The sequence below is a fragment of the Talpa occidentalis genome, unplaced genomic scaffold (genome assembly GCF_014898055.3).
Source record: "Talpa occidentalis isolate TD23 unplaced genomic scaffold, MPIMG_talOcc4v2.1 talOcc4.3, whole genome shotgun sequence".
NCBI classification, from domain to species: Eukaryota; Metazoa; Chordata; class Mammalia; order Eulipotyphla; family Talpidae; genus Talpa; species Talpa occidentalis.
The window spans coordinates 30,116,654-30,139,097 of NW_023603184.1; the positions used below are offsets into that span (position 1 = coordinate 30,116,654).

General features: G+C 40.7%; 1 long non-coding RNA gene across 2 annotated transcripts in view; it reads left to right on the forward strand.

Annotated features, from left to right (window-relative positions):
- Positions 1-22,444, forward strand: part of LOC119255492 (uncharacterized) — a 48,616-nt gene that overhangs the window by 24,099 nt on the left and 2,073 nt on the right. The window contains exons 4-6 of one of the 2 annotated variants that reach the window (XR_005127481.2): positions 16,988-18,019; positions 18,877-18,976; positions 21,846-22,016. This is a non-coding gene — a long non-coding RNA (uncharacterized LOC119255492). The remainder of the gene's footprint in view (positions 1-16,987; positions 18,020-18,876; positions 18,977-21,845; positions 22,017-22,444) is intronic. The other variant, XR_008553479.1, reaches the window with a different exon arrangement.

Genomic DNA, 22,444 nt, shown 5'->3' on the forward strand with positions numbered 1-22,444 from the left:
TCAGAACCCAGCAATTGAGGTCCAGATATCCAGGTACACACTCAGAGCAAAGGTCAGGGAAAGCCACTAATCAGAAGCCAACAAAAAAGAGGCAACCAGATCAACTCAAAGACCTGGGGGATGAAGATAGGTAGCCAAACACTCAGGGCAATGCTTCTGGAATGAGAGCGCCCCAGGACTGATGGAGTAGTACAAAAAGGCAAAGCAGAAGACATGAGGTTCAGTAATGGAGCAGTGGAATGGGTCCTGCCTCAAATCTACAGATTTGCTGATTCTGATTGGGACAGAACTTAATCCCTGCATGGCCAACCTGAACCTGCAAGTGGGAGAAGAGGAGACATGGGGCAGAAATTGGAGAGTTGAGGAGGAAATGGAGGTGGAGTATCAGCTGCTTCCGGTGAGCAAAATCCTGACAAATTATATCTATGTATCTATCTGTAGTTAAATAAAGATCATATTAATAGCAACAATAACAATAAAAGTTAATGCTTTTATAGCAGTTCTGTCTTACTATGGTTAGCACTTTAAATGTTAATTTTTTAATCTTTAGATCATGCCTATTAAGTGTTACTATTGTTATGTGCATTGTGCAAAAGAGAAACTGAGGCACAGAAAAGTTAAAGTGATTTGCCTAAAGTTAAAGTGATTTGCCTAAAGTCATGAAATTAGTGAGTATTAGAGGTAAGCACTGGCTTCAATCTTCCTCACTATTCCCTAGCTCTTTTGGTATTTGTGTGTGTGTGTGCATGTGTATGTCTAAATATTTGTGTATATATATATATATGCACATATATGTATAGATGCAGTGGTGTCTTAGTGCTTGTTTGAATTGGGTTACAAGAGCCAAGTGTTCATATCCCTTCCTAATTCCACATTAAGTGGCATCATATTGGTAGCTTGAAGTTTGGCCAAGGTGGAATTATTTACATCATGGAAATTGGCAAAGACTATAAATCAGAGCTTTAATTATTTGAAGGGCTGGCTCATCAACACACCACTTAGTATACACATTGCATAGATACACTTATTATATGGCATATGTAACCAAAAAGATAAAGGCACATTATAAGCCAAAAATATAGTAAAAATCCCCAAATATAGAACAAAGTTTAAGAATACTAAGTATGATAGTGTAATAACTTATTTTAATTCCCCTGATGCCCAGCCTATACTGGTTAAAAGAACAAGATACTTTAGAAAATACTTGCTATAAAATATTAAATTAAATTTCAGTATTGAAAAAAAGTCTTTATATTTCTCTGTGGACCCAGTATAACAGGTCTCTATCAGTCCTAGATCTGTTGTATTGCTAAATGGAAACTGGTGATTAAAAAACAACCCTGACATACACTGTCATTGTTTTGTTTTTCAGCTAGACCCATAATGGTCAGTAGTGAAAAAGACACATTGCATTGCCTATTTATGACCTTTGATGAAATGTACCTATTGGTTGTTGTGAATTTTAACATGAAATTCTTTGCTTGGGATCTATACAACTTGGTTGTTTAACGTAATAAAATCCTCTTGATATGGATTAAATTCCTTTGCTTATTACTTATTATTGTTCATATGTCATGAAATGGAATTGTAAGCATTTTGGTAAGTGGGCTGAATGACCTCTAAATTTTACTCTAGCCTCTCAGAGGGAACCCCATTATATATAGTAGTCTGATTTCATGTCTTCCTACAATAAAACCAAACTGGAAGAGATATTCTTGCTATCTCATACAACATGACACTAGTGGGCATCTCGCCCCGTGTCCTTGAATTCTTCTGCCTGAGTGAGTGTCACAGAGTGTGTGGAGGTGGGCACACTGGCCAGAGACATGAGGACATGAGCAGACTCTGTACTGATGGTCCAGGTACAACAGGATGGAGTCAGTAGGTAACAATAGTACGCAGGACTGGATCCTTTTTTGTCTTAGTAAAACAAAACTTGTTAACCCTTCTCAACCTCATCTTCTCCTAATGCCTGGTGTTCTGTATTAAATGAAAATGTTTGTTGGGTGGACTGGTCATCTGAACAGATTCTGAGCACAGTCATTACTTGTAATCATGCTGAGAGGCAATGGAGACTGTATGACTGCCCTCTGGGGCTATGACTGCAAGTCTTCATCTCAAAGGACAGAGCTGAACATAACTGGCTTATTATTATTATTTCAAGTTTGCATAAATAAAAAAGCATCGTTATGCATGAGTTGGAGGAAAGCAAAGCTCAAAGTAAATGTATTCATGTATTTCATAAACATTCATGTGTTTCATAAATAGTCAAGGAATCAAATAAAAATAAAACAGCACAACTTGATAGAAACATTATGCTAACTTTTACCCTCACACCAGTTGAAGTGAACTGAAAAAAAAAAAAAAAACCTTTATTTTCTCATATACTGACTTTAGAATCCTAAAATTATACTGGAATTTCTTCAGGAGACCTAACATGCTACAGCATATCCACTTATCTTGATAGATAAAACTATTACAAAATCACTCATGAGACCAGTTGGCTGGTATTTTTTTCTGGCTGTGTTGAACATAATGAATTGATTAAGATTGGGAGTATCTTATTAGTAATGATGAATACCCCAATTGTGCCATTTTAAGAAAACTAGAGAAGAAAAATAATATTGAAAAAAGAAATAAGGCAAACAAGAGATACTAGAGGATATAAGGTAACTAAGCAGAGCTTGAGGGAATAGACCCAGCCTGATTTATTCTTGCCGGGATGACGAATGTAACTTATTAACCTTTATATGGGAAAAATGACCTTGAATCTATTATCTGCTATTATTATATTCCCCTATAAAATAGAAAATGGCATAAAATTCTTGATATCCACATAAATACATGCAAAACTATAAAGACTGCTTTTACACACTTTGCATATTCATAGTACAACACTTTTTTAGAATGTCCATTATTTCCCTGCAAAAAGTGGTAGGAAATGTCATGGACTTGTCTGCCCTCTACTAAAGTATTATTGTCTGAAGTTTAGATATCTTAGCATAGCACAAATACAATTGTCCTAAAAATATATTGTTACCCACCAAAACATGAATACCCAACAACTTTTACAGTAAGACCACTTAATACTTAATCATGTGCATTCAACATCTTACCTCAATGACATTACTGGATAATTTCCTTTCATATTTCACCCATCATGCATGTTGCATTGAATAGTTAACTCTTCTTGAATAGTTAACAATGATACAGTTTTAAAATGTGTAATTACTAACATTATTTATAATAATTCTTTTGGGTGCTTCTGCCGTTTAGAATTCTACATTGAAGAGCTTCTAATGTTTTATATATCCCGTTATCTGGATGTGGTGGGTACAGGAAGGCTAAACCAAGAACAGAGAAATTATATGTGGTGCTTTGAGACATCAAAATGACATTCTGTGCAACTGATTGCAACAGATTTATGCAAAATCATCCTGAAGAGTCATGAATCCTAGGCCAGTAGAACTGACCTGTTATTTGATAGAAGAAGTGGTGATTTGTGGAAGCTTAGGAAAAGAACAGTCTCTAGGACAAATGGTGGTGGTGTTCATCCAAGTGCTCTCCAGGGAAAGAAACCCAGCCAAATGCCTGTGAATATTGCAACTCCAGAAACAAGGACATTCGCTAAGTGAACATAGATTTGGGGGACCACTGCCAACAAACATCAGTGTTTCTAGGTCCCTTATAGTGAGTTCCTGTTCTTGGATTGATATGTCAAGTTACGATAACCTGACCGCTTTAAATGCTGAATTATTTTAATGCTCCTGATTTTGATTCCAGGCTCACCAAGCAGCCATGTAATTAGGATCACAAATGTCTACTTTAAAGAGAGGGAAATGGCCTAGCTGTGTGGCTATGACCTATTGCTGTGATATTCATTTTATTACAAATGAATAAAGTAACTTCTGGCTCTAAGTAGTTTTGGCAGAACAATTTGTTAAAATATTAATTTTATTCTCTTCTCCCTATATTTTCCTCTTCTCCATATTTCAGAAGGTAGTGACACTTTGTAATTCCTTACCTCCCGATTTTGGCAGTACACAAAGGAACTTACAGTTAGTGGTTTTTCTCATCTTCTGGATAAGCTAAACTGGTCAGACATTATTGGGTGTCCTAGAGAGAAAGGATCTTAGAGACTTAAGAGATTTCTGAAGGAGTTTCCCTGAAGCTGGGGAGAAGAAAATGTCAGAGTTTGAGAAGGTGCAAGACCTCACAGGGAAAAGGTTGCACAGGTGCCCAGGGAGGCTGAATCCTGGGCACTGAAGATTTCCAACCATAACAAAAGCCAAGGTCATTGTTCACGGGATTACCGGTAGTTCAAACCAGACCAATAGTGCCTTTGCAAAGAGTTACTTAGATTGAATTTATTCCAGCCTGCAGGATCATGTGTGTGTGTGTGTGTGTGTGTGTGTGTGTATAGTTAGAGTGGATTTAAAGACCAGAGAGAGGGGGCCTCCCTGTTGGCATAGGGGCTATGCCTCAGCGCTTTCACCACTACACAGAGTTCAATCCCCAGCCAGGGAGGCTGGCCCATATGGTGCAATAGACCTTTCCTGTCTTGCCCCCTGCTCCCTTCAGTAGTGTATATCAGTAGATCCACCTGTTCTGCTCCCCACTCTGTCTCTGGTGATTCCTCTCACCTACCGCACCGCTGACCTGTACCCCAGTTCTTCTACATAAAAATTAAGAAAAAAACTCAGAAAGTAATATATTTTCTTGTCCATCTGAGAGTTGCTGAGATTGTTGTGCATAGCACATCAGTGTCATGAGCTCAACTATTGTGAATTCACACTCAGTCTGCCAGAGAAACAACCCTGTTTACCTTGACCATGTTTCAAGGAACACTTTGGTGAATTTCTGTAATTTCTACCAAACCTTCAAATGTTTAAATGATCACTTCATACAACCTGTAAAAGTTTACTAAATATAAGTCAGTCAGAAAAATCCTTTTGCATTAGGATTTATAAACCTGTCTTCCAGGTTTCTGGGAACTTTTCGGGGAATGAGGCTGATGACTAGAATTGGCAGGAGCTCATCATTCAGAATGGATACTTCCCTCTAATCCCCTTGTCATTAGCTGCATGTGTCTGGTTCACCAAACCCAGAGCCTCTGACCCAGCCTTTTAAGAGAATGAACCTCCTCTTGACTTCTAGTGTGGTGAAAGGTAGCTATTGGCTGTGCTATGCTGGGGGGAGGGGATAGAAATCTGGAGATCTAACTGGTTTTATAAAGACTTTCAAACAATTTTTTTAAAAGATTTACTTATGCATATAAGAACTGGGCTACAGGTGAGAGGTACTGGGGGGCGGTGAGAGGATTCACCAGAGACAGAGTGGGGAACAGAACAGGCAGACTGACTAAAATACACTGCTGAGGGAGCAGCGGGTGAGACAGGAGAGGTCTGCTGTGCCTTGTGGGTCACCTCCCTGGCCGGGGATCAAACTTGTGCTGCAGAGGCTGTGGATATAGCTTCACAGTGCTGTGCTTAACCCCTTGCGCTACCAGGGAGGCCCCCAAGACTTTCAAGCAATCTTTTCTTTCCACTTACATCCCACACTCATTGTAGAGGCACCTGGTCCACAGGCTAACTGTCATGCTTAATGCCTCTGCAGTGAACAGATTTTCATTTCACAGAATTGCTTTTTCTGGCCTCTACACTGGCATTTTGCCATTGTCCTACGTTGAAAGACATAATAAGGAACAGCTCTATGAGGCTTACTATTGCATTTACTGTAGTCAAGCTGATGAGGATGTGGTTCATTACGTCACAGTGTCCTCTTTAGGAGGACAGATAGAAGAAATGCCTCTCAGATCTCAGTACCAGGAATAGATATATTTCTTTTGAGTAAGTGGTTTCGTTTTTGTCTCTTGGACATTGTGAAATTGTATAAATGATCATATTTCCCACTTTGTGCTAGCTACTAAAAAGCTCAGAACCAAATTTTCATCCTATCTTTAGCAATGATGTATACTAGATCTAATATTACTTCTGACTTCATCTTACTTTTTCTACCCTAATTTCCTTTCTCCCTTATTTCCTTCTAATTCGCTTTCTTTACTTTTTTTTTTTTAAATTTTAGTCACTTTAAAATTCAAAATATATAAATCCTTAGAATAAAAGCCAAAGACAAGGCTTTTAACAATAATGAAACGTGAGGCAAAGGCCTTCCACATCTCTGATTTCTGCTTGACAGAGCTACCTGTATTTATATCTTTTAGCTATTTCTTCTGGTGTCTATTCTGATTTTTCTTTTCCTCTGGACCTTTCAGTTTAGGCCTTGTCTCCTAATTTCAATATAATGGAGTGTAGGATTTCACTTTCTAACATCATCCTGTATACACATCCTTCATCTGTAAACATCATTCCATTGTAATGATCATACTTTTAGTTAAACCCATTTTCAGTCTTTACATTATTATGCAATAGAAATATTGTACACAGGGAAGTTGCTTACTGCTCATTTTGTGCTTTATACAATCATTTTGTTTTCTCTAAGGTTAATAATTGTCTTTTTTTAAACCTCTGTTTCTACATAGTAATCATTAATTTCGGCCCCAGCCCTCTGACAGAATTATAAATCTCTCACTCTACCAGTTTTATTTGTTTTCTCACAGATGTCTCTCCTGGCTGGTGTCCAGGCTCTTTTCATCATCCAGGTCCAGTCTGGACTGGTCATTCTCTAGGCCAGCTGTCTGGCTGTCCTTCTGAGACTTCTTTTCTCATCATTTTGGGAATTCCTTCTTCATCTTTCTTTTGTTTGGGCTTGTAGTTTCATAGATCTTATGTTTTCCTCTTGCATTTACTCACTTGGTTTAGTGGAGCTCATCCTGTAAAATCTTCCTGAGAAAAAGGTCATGAAAAGCAATTTTTTAAAGACCTTGCATGTCTGAAAATGTCTTCCTATTAGTAGCACACTTGGATGACAATCTGGGTATGGAATTCTATGTTGGAATTAACTTTCTCATAGAATTTTAAAAGTATTTCCATGTTTCTGTTGAGACGTTTGATTCTAATATAGCTCATGGAACTCAAGTTGCTGTGGATGTGGATGTGGATGTGGGTCATCCTCAGTGATGATAAGGAGGTGGTTAGCAGAAGTGCCTGTACTTCCTTCCTCCAAGTAGATATACAAGCCCATATAGTAATTGTCAGTTTATTGTACATGCTTCATCTTGGAAGATGCCACTCTGTCTTTGCAGGGTATCACCTCCAAAGTGGTATCCCAGTTACATCTTCAAAAGGCCATTTCATCACTCTTAACTAGATGGCTTTGTGTACTAGGTACTAGTATGTGTAGTCATAAAAATAATTGCCACTGTGTGGAGGAATAGAAAGCTATTTTTGGAGTAAAAATTTAAGGATTAACATGGAAAAGAACAGACTGATAGGAAGAGGGTAGGAAAAAGCAGGCTGCTTTTTTCCCCCTCAGGTAAGACCTTATATGTATTAACAGTTGGGTTTATTCTCAGTAAAAAGAAAAAAAAATCACATGAAAGCCAGCACATAACAGGGGAAAAAAGCCTTCATTTTCATTGGAATATGATAATTTCCTAACATCCTGACACGGTTAGTGAAATGTGCATATTTAAACTCAGGGTGTCTTTATCTCTGTGTCAGATGCAGCCTGTGTATGAGCAAAGCAGGAACTTTAGGAAATAAACATCCATCATATGGAAATGCCTGTTTCAGTTGCACACTGCAGATCACTTTGGGGGATAGAAGGCTTTCAAAGGGTGCATTTCTGCTGACTGGTGTTGAAGGGCACAGCTGCTGTCTGTAGTACGCTTTTTCACAGCAATCTCTTTGATATGCTGACTCAGTTTCTGCAGGTCTGTTTTTCCTTTGAGTCCAAACTTTGCTAATTTTCTTCCCTATAAGAAATAGGAAAAATGGATTCCATAGTTGTGTGTCATTATTGTACTTACTCTATTGTGAAAGTGGTTCCTGGGTCCAATAAAAAGATTCTGGATTCTATATCAATCTACCAAACATCATATGTCCTCACATAGTGCTGCTGGCTAAGGCAAGAAAGGCAAAATCACACCCAAAATATTTATTTATTCCAGTCAAGATGAACCACTGCCCCTCCCACTATAATCAGCTTGCCATCAAGTGACTGGTTGGTCTTCTGGAAGAAAGGTGCCATTTTGGTGCCTTAATGTAGGTTTTTTGTGGTGACAGTTTGGATAGAGGGAGGAGTTAATGACTTTCATAGGGAACTATGGGCTGGGATGACTCTAGAGTGCCCTTCTTTTTTCTTTTTTTCTATTTTTTTAACATTATTTATGCATACAAGAACTGGGGTACCGGGCCTCCCCGGTGGCGCAGCGGTTGAGCGCTGGGTTGCGAAGCTGCCTGCAGCCTCTGCAGCACCGGTTCGATCCCGGCTGCTGGGCGAGGGTCCCACATGGCGTGCAGACCTCTCCTGCCACCCGCTGCTCCCCTCAGCAGTGTACTTCAGTCATTCTGCCTATTCTGCTCCCTGCTCTGGCTCTGGTGAATTCTCTTACCCTCCCGCTCTTCTGACTATACCCAGTGCTTGTATAAATAAATAAATAAATAAATAAATAAATATTTTAAAAAAAAGAACTGGGGTACAGGCCAGAGTGGTGGGGGGTGAGAGGATTCACCAGAGACTGAGTGGGGAGCAGAACAGGTGGATTGAATGAAATACACTGCTGAAGGGAGCAGCGGGTGAGACAGGAGAGGTCTTCTTCGCCATGTGGGTTGCTCCCTGGCTGGCTGGGGATTGAACTCGTGCTGCAGTGGCTGCGGACATCTTCATAGATTGCATCTTTTGTTTTATTTTATTTTTTATATTATTTTTAAATTTTTTTTTTAATAGAAGCATGTTTTATTTATTTATTTGTTTGTTTGTTTGTTTTGTTTGTACATGCACTGGGTACAGTCAGAAGCGCGGGAGGGTGAGAGAATTCACCAGAGCCAGAGCAGGGAGCAGAGCAGGCAGAAGGACCGAAGTACACTGCTGAGGGGAGCAGCGGGCGGCAGGAGAGGTCTGCACGCCATGTGGGACCCTCCTCTGGTGGCCAGGGAGCAGCCAGGAATCGAACCGGCGCCGCAGAGGTCACCGGCAGCTTCGCAACCCAGCGCTCAACCGGTGCGCCACCAGGGAGGCCCATATTATTTTTAATTTTATATATTTTTACATCATTTTTCGTTTTTGCACAGTGTATGCATTTTCGCCTTGGTTACAGTACCCATACAATTCCACCCCCGCTTGTTTTGATCCTACTCCCTCCTTCCCCCTCCCCAGTGTGTCTCTGGTTTATAGTTGCTTGTTGATTTTGATTTTGACTTTATTATAATTAGTCTTTTTCCTGATCCCCTATTTAGATTTTCTATCATAGGTTGCATCTTAACCCCTTGCACCTCCAGGGAGGCCCAAGGTACCCTTTCTTGAGGCATGGGATTTTGACCTTTTCATTCTCCCCTTCTCCTACCATTGGTCAGTCATCAGGAGTGGATGACCTCAAGGAGAAAAAAGGAGAAACTCTTCAAATAAAATTAAGAAAATTTAAAGGTATTAATATTGAAATAAAAGATAATTAGTAAGAAAATAAAAAGGAGAAGGGGAAGATTGGGGAATGTCACCAGAGGACAGAATCAGATAAATGTCAGCTGTTCCCTTTCTGTGAGTGTATTTGCTACTGTCCAGTCATCTGTGTCAGCATATCTCTGTAGCTGCCCTGACAAGCCAACTTCTGTCCCAGTCTGTCTCAGTCCTGGTATCTACTCCCTGTGATAGCAAATAAACCTGCTTTTGGCTTTTGACCCAGCTGGTTATCATAGTGACTGTCAGTCACTGCTTTCTTTCTGGCTTTATTGTATCAGGTTTTGTTCTTTGTGTGTTGGGGTAACTCTGCTGAAATTGCTTTGTAGCCCTTCCTCAGTTGTCAGCTCTCTTCATTTGTATACCACACACCCACCTCCTACTCCATCAACTTCTGGCTCTTCACATAGTTTGGGGTGACAGACCATCTTCTCAAAGTAGCCTTGCTCTGGACATTTTTTTTTAAAGATTTATTTATTTATACATACAAGAACTGGGGCACAGGCCAGAGGTGCGGTGGGTAGAGGATTTACCAGAGACAGAGTGGGGAGCAGAACAGGCAGAACGACTGAAACACACTGCTGAGGGGAGCAGCAGTTGAATCAGGAGAGGTCTCCTGCACCATAGGGGCCATCTCCCTGGCTGGGGATCGAACTCACACTGCGGTGCCTGCAAACAGCTTCACATGCTGTGTCCCAACCCCTTGCGCCACCAGGGAGGCCCCTCTGGACATTGTTTTTTGGACCAGAGGTGGATACATGGCCACAAGAGAAACAGCTTGAGATTTATGCACTCTGGCTTAAAACATTAACAACAACAACAAACTAAAGCCAGTGTTGGAGCTGGCAATGTATCAGTCAGAGTCTAATCAGGAAACCAGAAACCACTCTCGATATGTTAATCAGAAAAGATTTAATTGAGGGAGTTTGTGACATAGCTGTTGGAAAGCTGGAAAAGTAAAAAAAGAAGGAGCTAGGAAAATCATTCTATTTTAAGTATCAGCTACATGCCTCTAAGACTGGGAGAACAAAAAGTGAGGCAGTGAAATGAAAATCCTCCCAAGCTGCTACTGCTGTACAGGCTAGGACTGCAGGGTGGCTGGAGGTGGGGTGAGATGACACCCAAATAGTTCTCAGACCTCAGTGTGGCATCAGGAAGGATTCTTGAAGTATGGAGAAAGTTGCCCTGATTCATAGTTTTTGTGCATTGAAGTCCAGCTGTTCTTGGTTTCCATCTTTAGATCAAGTGAAATTGCTTATTATAGTCTAAAATCTGCCCTCTCCCCCCTGAGCTATCTCAGAGGTCTCTGAGTCTTACAAACAGAAAAGTCCCCTTCTCCTCTACCCCCCGTCAAGACATCCATTGCCTCTCAGTAGTCTTTAGTCTAGGCCTCTTCCTCCACCTCTTCACCATGCTGACGCTGAACAGGTTCTTCAATCAGTTGAACTGCCCAAGAGTTGTCATCATTGCTGCTGTATGACATTACGATGTTTACAAATCCAGGAAAGAGTTCTGCAACATTATCTTTTTTCTCCCAGAGCACTAACGTTTTACATGCTTCCTTTCATGTATATTTTGCAATTATTTTGTCAGACTCTAGTCTATAAAACTCTTAATACCCCATAACTAACATTGCATTAAATCTGTGAATGGAAAGTATTACCATATGATTTATTTAGTCTTTCCAGTTATGAGTAGGGATAGTTCTCTAGTCTGATTTCCTTTTACTGTGTCATTAGGTTTTGGAGTTTTCTTTTTTGTTCTTGTTAGGTTGACATGAAAGTATTTAATAGGAATTTGAAGTCTTGGTTGGGAATGGGATGCTTTTTTATACTTTCATGTCTGGCTATTGATTATAACAACTGTTTTTATACCTGTTTGATTTCTGCTGACCATTTGAAGAAATAAAGAATTATCCAGTGCCAGAGAGGGTGTTTAGTTGAGGTGGATTTGCATTGCCTGTTTGCTCATGTTTGTTTCTCTTGTGGACAGTGTTTGAGTAGTGCCTGGCCCTTCTGAGCCCTGTGGGTGGTGTACCTTTACGTTTTCCTCTATGAATAAGCCAAGTTAATTGACCTGTGCTCGAACCAAATCCATGTCCTTAAACCCTCTGAAGGCACAGACAGTACAGACCTTTGCTTTCAACAGCTCTCATTTCTAATAATTAGAGCTGTCTGAGCTGCTTTGGGAGATATTGATTTCTATGCTATTAAAGAGTGAAACGGCCAATTATTTGAGGGCTGATTACAGATTTCCAAGCAACGGATTGAAGGTTGGTCTAAGTAATGTCTTAGAAATATGACTTGCTTTGAAAATTACACAGGTGTTATATATTCAATATAGGAAATGTAAAAATGTACATTTTTAAAAAAATAATATTCATAGTCTTATACTTAGAGATAATCACTATTATTTTTTCTTCCAAATGATTTTCTATGTCTGATGTGTATTATTATACAAGTAAACATGCGCTCTATATATTTCCTAGTTTCTGAGATGTACTCTTCCACATTTTAACATTTCTAGAATTTAGATGAAATTTTATAATGTATGATTAAATTCAAAAAGTGTTTCTCATCTCCCCCACCTCAAAATGCTATAATTAAATGTAGGTATGCTATCTTAAAATTGAGATCTTTTAAAAATTAAACTTTCTATTATCAGGTAATTACAATTTCACATGTAGCTGTAACAAATAATACAGAACGATCCCTTGTACCTTATTTATCCGGTGTGATGCTTAATTTTATGTGTCAACTTTACTGGCCAAAGGATGATCAGATAACTGGCAAAACATTATTTCTGGTCTTGTCTGTGAGCATGTTTCTAGAAAAGATAAGGATTTGAATCAGTAGCCTGAGTAAAGCTCACCTTCCAAAGCAGCTGGGCAGGGCCTCCCCGGTGGCGCAGCGGTTGAGCGCTGGGTTGCGAAGCTGCCCGCAGCCTCTGCAGCGCCGGTTCGATTCCTGGCTGCTCCCCGGCCACCAGAGGAGGGTCCCACATGGTGCGCAGACCTCTCCTGCCGCCCGCTGCTCCCCTCAGCAGTGTACCTCGGTCCTTCTGCCTGCTCTGCTCCCTGCTCTGGCTCTGGTGAATTCTCTCACCCTCCCGCGCTTCTGACTGTACCCAGTGCATGTATAAACAAAAAAACAAATGAACAAACAAATAAATAAATAAATAAAACATGCCTCTATAAAAAAAAAAAAAAACAAAGCAGCTGGGCATCATCCAGTCAGTTGAGGGCCTGAATAGAGCAGAAAGGTGGAGGAAAAGTGAATTTGCTTTCTTTACTTAAACTGAGACATTCTTTTTTCTGCCTTTGCACATCAGATCTCCCGGTTCTTGGGCCTTTGGACTTGAACTGAGATTTATGCCATCATGTGGGTCTGCTACTCCTAAGCTGCCTTTTCGGCCACCATTTTGTTACCTATAGCTCTAAATTCTAAGCAAGGTCAAAATGACCCATTCAGTTAGGTACAGGAACCCAACCCTGCAAGGTGCCTTTCAGATCAAACAAGAGCACAAAGCTGGATCATGCTGGGAAGGCTATGCATCAAGAGGTATATCAAGGAACGCTGGGGGTGGGGGCGAGGCCCCAATGTATAATAAGGGACCCCAGAAGCTGATCAGTGCAATGCCTTGTTGATAAGAATGAAACCATGGTTGGAGAACTAGAGCTTCAACTCAATTACAATACCAAGTCATCAAGCACATGAAAAGTGCCTGAAGGGCAGACTTTCACCCCAATACTATAGATGACAGACCACCTTTTCTAGTTTCACCCCTCCCTTTTCTCTTTGTCCTCCTTCTCTTAAATAATGCTGCTAAAGCTGTATAATTCTTTTTCTTTTTTAATTTTAAAGATTGATCTATCTATACATACAAGAACTGGGGTACAGGTCAGAATTGTGGGTGTGTGTGTGAGAGGATTCACCAAAGACAAAGTGGAGAACAGAACAGGCAGATCTACTGAAATATACTGCTGAGGGGAGCAGTGGGCAAGACAGGAGAGGTCCACTGCACCATGTGGGCAACTCCCTGGCCGGGGGTCGAACTTGTGCTTCAGTGACTGTGAATAGTTTCATAGGCTGCGTCCTAACCCCTTGCACCACCAGGGAGGCCCTATAATTCTTGTATTGTTACAGGGCAGGAAGAGGGGTACCCCAGACCCAGCAAACCTGCCTGCTCTAAAGAGCTTCTGCCATCCGCCACATCAACACAAAACATATGAGACTTTAAAGAAAAGGAACTTTAATACAATTAGGAAACAATTCAGGAAAGGCAAAGAATATAGTTTCTAAATCAAGCACCCAAAGTTACCTGTCCCTTCGTGGGTAAAATTCCACCCACACAGGATTGGCCCAGAGCAAGGCCCAAAAGCCTGTCACAAGTCTAAAGCATCTTCCAGTGGGGACCCACAGAAAAGGATCAGAAACAACCAGACAAGTCTGGGAGGAAAAGAGCAAAATCAAAATCAAGACCAAAAAACGCCATTGTCACCTCCCCACAAATCTCTAACCCACATCTGTTTCAACCAGTCCACGACCAAAAGGCAAGCGCAGTTTCTTCACATGTCTCTTTGCTCCATGTGCCTCCTCCAGGTCTCCTTCTGGCTCCATCCTTCTTCCTTCCTTCTCCGTCTCCTCTGCAGCTTCTTCTTCTCCCAGCTCAGCTCCACCCTCCTTTTCAGGAAACCTGGAACCTCTCCCTTTCCTGGGGACCACCCTGTTACAGGATCAATAAAAAAGGGCCAGGATCTTGCTCTTCAGCAGCATTCTGCATTAGGTAGCCTGCTCCATGTCTCCCATTTCTTTATCAGTGTGGCGTTGTCCAATGCAACACCATCAGCCCTTGTTTCTCAAACCTTTGAACTTGAACCAAACTACATCACAGGGTTTTTTTGTTTTTATAGCTTGCAGATGACAGATTATGGAACTTCTCTGCCTCCATAATCACATGAGCCAATGCCTATAATAAATCTCTTTTCTTAAAATATATTTATTTATTTATGCATACAAGAGCTGGGGTATACGCCAGAGATGCAGGGGGTGAGAAGATTCACCAGAGACAGAGTGGGGAGCAGAACAGGCAGACTGACTGAAATACACTGCTGAGGGGAGCAGTGGGGAGACAGGAGAGGTCTGCCTCGCCATGTGGGTTGCTCCCTGGCTGGCCAGGGATTGAAGTTGTGTTGCAGAGGCTGAGGATTGCTTCATAGTGCGGTGCTTGACCCCTTGCGCCACCAGGGAGGCCCAATAAATCTCTTATAGCTACCTTAAGGTCTACAGATCCAGTTGGCTCTGTTTCTCTGGAGAACCCTGACTAATAAACCCAGTTTCCCCCACTGGTAACATCTTGCAAAACTCTAGTCTAGTATGATAACCAGGATATTAACATTGATACAGGACATTTCCATCACAAGGATCCCCAGTGTTTCCCTCTGTTCTCCTCACTGTCCCCTGCCCCCATCAACCTCAGGCAGGCACCTATTTGTTCATCAATAACAATAATTTTGTTATTTCAAGAATGTTTTATAAATGGAATCATACAACATGTAGATATTTTTGACTTTTTTTTTTCCTTCAGCATATTCTCTGGCAATTGGTCCCGGTTTGCATGATCAATAATGTGTTCTCTCTCTTTTTTGGTCTCTCTCTTTATTGAACGGACGACCTTGATTTATTTAACTGTCACCCACTGAAGTACGTCTGAGTTTCCAGCTTTTGGCAATTACAAATAAAATCACTATGAACATTCACATACAGACCTGTCTTCATTTCTCTGGGATAAATGCCCAGGATTGCAATTTCTGGGTTGTATGGGGATTGCATGTTCAGTTTTTTTTTTGTTGTTTGTTTTTATATCCAAAGGGCAGGCTTATTATAAAAAGGAAAAGAAAAGAATGTTTGTACAGATACAAATGGGCAGAAAGAGGATCTGCTGCATGTTTAGTTTTAAAGAAATTGTCAGTTATCCAGTGTCTGTACCATTTTATAGTCCCACCAGCAATGTGTACATGATTTGGTTTTGCTGCATCCTTGCCAGTATTTTGTGTTATTTTTTATTTTAGCCATTCTATTAGGTATGTGTCAGAATTTCCTTAATAGTTTTAGTACTTTTCAAATGATCTATTTCATATTGGGTAAGTTCTGTTAGTGTTTTTCAAGGAATTGGTCCGTTTCATCTAAGTTGTAAAATTTACATGGGTAGAATTATTTTTAGTATTCTTTTCAATTTCATTGACTTCTATTCTTTATTTCCTTTGGCTTTGGGTTTATTTTTCTTTTTCTAGTTTCTTGATTGGGAGCTTAGATTATTGATCTGAGACTTTTTTACCCTAAGATGTACACTTAGTGCTATACATTTCCCTGAAAGAGATATTTTATATTGCCTAGGAAAGTCTTAGTGTATCTGCCAGGTTGATACCTCCCTACTAAGGAATTTAATTCAGCAAATATTTATGGTGTGTGACATCCTTCATATATAACAGGGGACACAGTAGATAAAGATGCTTATCTTTGTGGAGCTTACATTCTAGCAGAGGGAGACATGCAATAAATAATAAGCATAATTCATATAGTATGTTAGGAAGTGGTAAGTACAGAAACAGAAGTGCTTTGGGGTAAGAGAGAATAGATTGGTGGAGAATTATATTAAATACTACAGTAGTTATTGTACTGCATATAATACTACAGTTGCAGTATTGAGTAAGTTAGCCAGACCTTCTGGAAAAAGTAAGATTTGAGTAAAGATCAAAAGCAATTCATCAAGCCAGGATCTGTAAGATGTGTGATGAGGCAGCTAGGGCAAAGGCCTGGTGGTGAGAGCATGCCTGAAATATCTGAGGAAAAGCAAGAAGGCCGGTAGAGTGAGCAATGGGAAAGTGGTAAAGATGAGGTCTGAGCAAAATGGGGCTAAACTTTTGATTCTTGTTCACAGTGAAATGGGAAGGCACTGAGTGTAAAACAAAGGAACAACATGACCTAATTTAGGTATTCAAAGAATAACTCTGACTGCTTCTCTGGGACCAGGCTATGTGTTAGTAGCAGTCTCCTGCAGTAGTGCAAGGGGAGGCCGTGTAACTTGGGGGCAGAGTAGCTTAGGAATGGTGAGTAGGGATTACTTTCTAAAGTTTTGAGAATAGAACTAGTAGGGTTTCTTTATCAGTTGGACTTGGGGTGTCAGAAAAAAGTGAAGCATCTGGACAACTGCCTTGATATAAATCTTTAAACATAGGCATCCACCTCCAATGCCATATACCTCCTCCATTTACTACCCTGCCCACAGTTCGTCAGACAGTGGTAGGCATAGGTAATCAGTAGGCTGGGCATTAGACTACAGGGTGTCCTAGCATGAGAATTTTGTCCAAATAAATGATAATTAACTCTGTCAATGATTTTTTTCTTTCAAGAAACAGAACTGGAGAGACAAAAAAAGAAAAACCCCATCAGCAAGAGCAGAAACTAAGACAGAAAGAAAGCAGTATTCAGACTTTCTGAGTAAGCAGAAACCATGAATAAACAAGAACCCTGAGCAAACAAAAGCCACTAGACAGCAAAAAGACACTCAGAGTAATGACAAGTGATAGAAGATAGCCAAGAAAACATTAGATTCTTAGGAGAGAGAGTCAATGGCCAGGCTGGGATGCAAGGTCCACCCTGGAGCCAAGGTGGAGCGAGCTCCTGTGTGACGGAGCAGGAGAATGGTGCTAGCAGGCGGTGTCTACAGGTGTGCATCAGCGCTGAGTTCAGATGGAATCAGTACTGTGGATGCCGCAATCACACAGGAGCCAAAATTAGGAGGGTGCAAGGAAGCCAGAGAAAGCAGAGGAAACCAGTCTGCTGAGAAAAGCAGAAAAGTGTAGCAGACGCTCGGAGAGAAGCCTGGATGGCAGATGATGCAGCCACGTGAGAGATGGAGCTGTTTCTAATCTTCCTGTTTCAGTCCCATCCCAGAGGGGCCTGACTGTGCTGACCCCTGCACTTTAATGCCCCTGAAGATTGCCATCTGTTTCTGTGCAGAGCAGCTCCTTTTCTATTTGTATTGGAGTGAGCATTTTTATGCATTGGGGATAAAGATGGTACATTTGACTGGAAGTTTCTTGCTATCTACTTATCTTTCAGGATGGAGCATGGCAGACAAGGTACAAAAGGTGGAAAATATAAATGGTTAGTGTGAAGAAGAACAAACTGGAACCACCCAAGGCATTTTGCGTAACTTCTCTCATTTCACCTGTAGTATGAAGGAGGTCACTGATGAGACTCCTAAAGGGGAAAGACTGTCCATCCTCATTAGTTACAGATTCTGTATTTGCAGATTTGCAAACTCACAAAAACTTATTCATAACCACAAATCAATACTCTTAGAGTTCTCAAGGTCATTTTGAAGACATGAGCAGAGTGGTGAAACACTTGAGTTGTCAATATGCACGTTCCCAGCTGAGGTAAGCAATGCTCTGCCTTCTTGTTTCAGCTCTGATACTGTAAACAAGTTTCCCTTTTGCAGTCTTTTTAGTGCCACATGTTTTGCACATTTTTGTGCTGCTTGTTGGTGATTTTGCTATTTAAAATGGCCCCTAAGAACCAAATAAGACATCAGTGCAAAAAATAATAACAGTACAAAACACAATAAAGCAAAAACAGACAATTATAAACCAGAGACATCCTGCAGGGGAGGCAGAGGGAGAGGGATCAGAGGGAGGAAGGGAGGAGCACAGGGGACTGTGGTGATGGTACATGGGTGCCTTGGGGAAGGAAATTCTATGGGGACTCAATCTGAGGGGGTGGGGGAAAGCAAATATTATCTAAAAAAATTTAAAAAGATAAATGTTAAAGTAAAAAAATAAAATAAAAAATAAATGGCTTCCAAATACAATGTTGAAGGACTGTCTAGTGTTCCTAAGCACAGCAGGCTGTGCTTACAGAGAAAATATATGTGTTAGATATATTTTGTTCAGGCATGCAAGCTTGGGACTATGAGATTAATGTTAATGAGTCAATAACAAATATTAAATAAAGTGCATTTAAACAGAAACACAAACAATGAGTTTTAAGTATTGATGGTTGACAAAAATGTTGTGATTAGGGGTTCCAGGAATTTAACTTTATATTTCCCTTAGGAGTAATAGTTTAGTATATGCTTATTCAGCATGCACAGAGACTTTATAGAACATAACTATCATGAAAGACAAGAATCAGCTGTAACAGCTCCAGGATCAGGCAATCTGTAGAAAGTGGAGTGTCCAGCTCCAAAGTCATACCTCTTTAATTCTGGATGCCTGTGCTCTTTCCTTCCTTCCAGAAAAGAAAGAAAATGCTGCTGCTTAGCTTCCAGTATTCCTTCTACTGCATAATGCTGCCTTCACTACAACTTCACCAGCACTAGTGTGGGAAATGAACAGGTATGAAGCAACTTTGAAAGATGGAACACCAGCTATGTGAAGGCTGGGATAGAGATGTGTAACACATTTGCCATCACTCAGCGCTTAAATATATGTGGCAGGTATTGATAATCTATTATAGCTCCTTTTTGTGCTTAAGCCTAGATGGAGTTTCACAATCTTTCTCAACACAAAACTGTTAGTCAGAATTGGCATCTAAGATGAAACATTTATCTTCTTTACATGATCACCTGCGTCCTAAGATTAGGCAAACACTTGAAGTATCTCAGTTGCTGGCTTTCAGGAACTTCAGAGTTTAAGCAAATCAGTCTGTTTCAAATCCTTGACCTTTGTGGTAGCTCTGAGTATCTAGCTAACTCTGCTTTGGAAAGATTTTTCTGGATTCTTTTGTATAAAACTTTGCTCTTGAAAGATTCCTTTCCTTCTCAACTTTGAATGGTCTACCCCTAAAACAAGGGCTTAGAGTTGGTACTCAGTGAAGTTTGTTGAATGAATGCCTGAGGACCTAGCTTGACACGAATCTTCCCCAAGGAGAAATAACTCTGATGTAGACCAGTGACAGAAAGGAAACATGAAAGGCACAAAGTAGGACCAGCATGTTAGGGGATAGAGTTTTCAGAGGAAATACTCAAGAGATTATAAATATAAGCTGAACTGGAGCAACATCCTGTTGGATTGCTTAGCTTCTTTTCTCTTTATGTTCTCGCTTCCCATGATTTACATCTTTATGGTGGTAAATTGGATCTGGAAATCTCAACCAGGAATAGAGTGGAGTCGTTAGAGCGAGGAGGCATGAGGGACACTGCTTGAGCTGGGAGCTAGTTTTGACTCTGAACTAAAGGTCTCCAACCTTCAGTTTCTAGACCTGCTGGGCCCCAGTGCTGCTCATTCTCACATATGGGGTCAGTCCTCTCACCCTTTATCTGCCTATTCCAGCTCCTTTTCCTCAACCCAGACTCCTTTCCCCTTTTTCTCTCTTCTATCAAGCACAGCAGATGGGATCTTAGAGAAAATAGGGATGAGGGCGTGCAAGGTGAGACTAGGAAAAGATTCATGGGAGCCTACGGGGGGAATGTTGCTTTGGAGTTAATATAGCATGGGAGTCAGATTAGATTAGATCTTTTTTTTTTTTAAAGATTTATTTATTTATTTATGCAAGCACTGGGTACAGTTAGAAGCGCGGGAGGGTGAGAGAATTCACCAGAGCCAGAGCAGGGAACAGAACAGGCAGACTGATGAAGTACACTGCTGAGGGGAGCAGCGGGCGGCAGGAGAGGTCTATGCACCATGTGGGACCCTCGCCCGGTGGCCAGGGATCGAACTGGCGCCACAGAGGCTGCGGGCAGCTTCACAGCCCAGCGCTCAACCGCTGCACCATGGGGGTGGCCCAGATTAGATTAAATCTTGTGAGGTTTCTGAACCATGTTAGTTATTATTGGAAGTAATTTTTCAGTCAAAATCTCTGCCCTGTGTTGGGAAAACTACAAGAAACCTGAGCTTCCTAACCCGCAGCTAGATCTGTAGAATGAGTGCAATACTTTAGGCAGCAGGACGTGGTGACAAAGTACATAAGACGTGGGCTTTAGAGTCAGATGGTGTTGGGTTACCTCTTACTGACTCTGTGATTTAGGGCAGCTTTTTTTAAATCACTCTGGATTTCAGTTCTTTCACTTATTTAGTTCTGTCAGATGCCTTACATATAAGGTAAATGTATGTATCTGATGGATTCATGATGGGTAAAAGAAATGAGGTCTATAAAGTTTTTATGATGTATGCGTAGGAAACTCAAATGGCTTTTACGGTTGTCATTAGTAATATGATCGTCTTGTGGTATTTACTTGCACATGATGAGGTATTTCCTTTTCTTCTTATCTCTGAGAATGAAAGCAACATGGACTGAGATGAAGACAGGTACTGGTAGGGTCATGTGAGTATGTGTCTAGGAAGCAGTCCTGATAGTGTATGTGTCAAGAAGCCTGCAGGATTCCCCAGTAGAGACTATAATGGGGGCTCTGGAGACCGTTAGTTCCCAAGATTATAGGGTGATTAACTAGGAAAAGCATGAAAGACTTACTTTGGGAAAGTTTGCTTCCATTTCTGCCCTGACTCTGCAGCCCTGTGGGTAAGAAGGGGTCATCATCAACTTAACCGAGAAATGAACCAATAAACTGGACTGCTATTAAGTTACTGTAAACCTTAACACATTTGGTTTAACCCCCCCTCCCAGTTTCTGGGATGTTTAGATTCTCACTAAATGCATACCCCCTCCCCCACCACTGCCCGAATATTATTCCAGTGTTTGCCCCTCATGCATTGTGTTAGTTTTCCAATGCTGGTCTAACAACTCATCGTTTACTTGTGTAATGTTATAGTTTTGGAGGTCAGAAGACCAAAGCAGGTCTCATTGGACCAAAATCAAGATATCTGCAGAGCTGTGTTCCTTTGTAGAGGCTTTGGTGGGAACTATTGGTTCCTTATTTTTTATGGCTTCTAGGGATCTCCTGTATTTCTTGGCTCATGGCTTCCTTCTGTCTTTAAAACCACATCAAGTCACCCAAACCTATCATCACATTTCCTTCTTGTGTTATTTACTGGCTCTTCTGCTTCTCATTCCACATTTAAGAACCCCTGTGTGTTTACATTGGGCCCACCTGAATAATGCATTATAACCTCCTTATATGAAGGGCAGCTAGTTGGCAACCTTAATTCCATTTTCAACCCTTGCCGTAATTCTAATATTACAAGACATTCTCCCTTGCCAGAAAGCACCACATATTCATATATTCCAGCAGTTAGGCTGTGGATGTTTGGGGGCCAATCTTCTGCCTTTAACAACCATTATTCATTGTGAACTATTCTCTCATTCTAGAATTAGGACAGAAACCAGTGCACTCCCTCAGATATTGGGCTTGAGCCATGGTGTCTAAGAATCACTTTCTGAGGAATTGGTCTCTGTTTGACCCAATTGGCCCTTTAAATAAAGTGACCCATGATGCCTTACACTGAGTATGAGGGTGATCTGACTGCTCTGCCCAAACAGGTGGGTAGGAGAAGCTAGTCTTTATTTCTTCAACAATCTTTAGATTCCTTGTTACGATAGCTGGGTTGATAGGTTCAATTTTTCTTTGATGAGTATTTTCAAACACAAGAAGTCTGTCTGTTCATTTATGTCAAAGCCTTATCTGATAGTACTTTCATTAACTCGATTAATGCCTGAGGCAGTTTACACAGTCTACAAAATCATTAACTGCCAGTTCCTAAATCTACCTAGAGGTGACCTGTACTTTTTTAGACACATGTATAAAGACACACTTATATACATACACAGTGATCAGTGTGGTGGTAAAAAGGTGTTACACAAATGTTAAAGGTGTATTAGGAGAAGGATTAGAAGGAAGGGAGCTAACATTTATTGCAAAACTGTTCTGTGCCAGGAACTTTGTATTCGTATACTCACTTTAATTTTCA